Raw genomic sequence first — 1,016 nt, 5'->3', positions numbered from 1 at the left:
AAGTCCGATCTGTGTAGTGAGACCCTGTACACCCTAGAGACCCTGGTGACCCTGTCCTAAATACACTTCCAAAAAAAGTTTTAGGACTTCAGTAAATTAGCTTCAGCATGGCATATTCAGTATATAACTTTATTACTCACTTTCCAACCATCACAATTCTATAAGAGTTAATTTTATTAAATGTGAAATGTTTGTCACATATTAAATCACTTCATATCTACACTTAACTTTACAATATTAATGAAGTAAATACATCTATTTTTATTGTATACTAGGTGCAGTGGATTCAGCAAAGACGTGGTGCAAGAATAACTAGCTGGAGGGGCCGGGGAGATGGCTCAGTGGAATAAGCAAGGGCAAGGGCCTGAGTTCAATCCCCGGTTCCAAAAAAAAAAAAGAATAAGTAACTGGATATAGGCTATCTGTGGTAGTTTCTAGGAGATTAGAGAGCCCACATTGTTTTCCAGGCCAAATTCATATGACAGATATACTTTGTATAATCTGTACCACTTTACAAATATATGAACTGTCTTCCATCCCTTAAACTTGGGGGTTTTGGCTGGGGTGATAGCTCAATGGTCTAAACACCTGCCCGGCATGCACAAGGACCCGGGTTTGATCCTGGGTACTGCATCCCTTGCCATCCTAGAACTTTGGGCATACCTTTCCAGCCACCGAAACTGGGTGTGGTGGTGCACACCTGTAATCCCAGTGCTGGGCAGCCTAAGACAAGAGGATCACTATGAGTCTGAGTTGTGTAGTGAGACCTTGTACCAAATAAATAATTAATTTTAAGTATCAGGAGTTTTTACATAAAATTCAGATTCTTGATCTCATTGCACATAAGTAAGATGCTACCACTGGGGTTGGAAATTTATTTCCACCGGACAGTAATTAACCAGGAGTGAATAGCAATTTTTTCATATAGAGAATATATAGTACTGCTAGTTCTCCAGGTGTTGTCAGTTGGCTTCATTGAGGTTGGCCGCCTGGAGTTTTCCTATTATTATTATTAC

General features: G+C 39.9%; 1 protein-coding gene across 1 annotated transcript in view; it reads left to right on the top strand.

Moving 5' to 3' along the window:
- The window catches only part of Gulp1 (GULP, engulfment adaptor PTB domain containing 1), a 287,228-nt gene that overhangs the window by 256,030 nt on the left and 30,182 nt on the right, over positions 1-1,016 (top strand). The gene's annotated exons all lie outside the window — the stretch shown is intronic.

The sequence above is a fragment of the Octodon degus genome, unplaced genomic scaffold (assembly GCF_000260255.1).
Source record: "Octodon degus isolate 3935 unplaced genomic scaffold, OctDeg1.0 scaffold00025, whole genome shotgun sequence".
NCBI classification, from domain to species: domain Eukaryota; kingdom Metazoa; phylum Chordata; class Mammalia; order Rodentia; family Octodontidae; genus Octodon; species Octodon degus.
The sequence above is the reverse complement of the archived record's forward strand: the minus strand, read 5'-3'. Positions and strand labels throughout refer to the sequence as shown.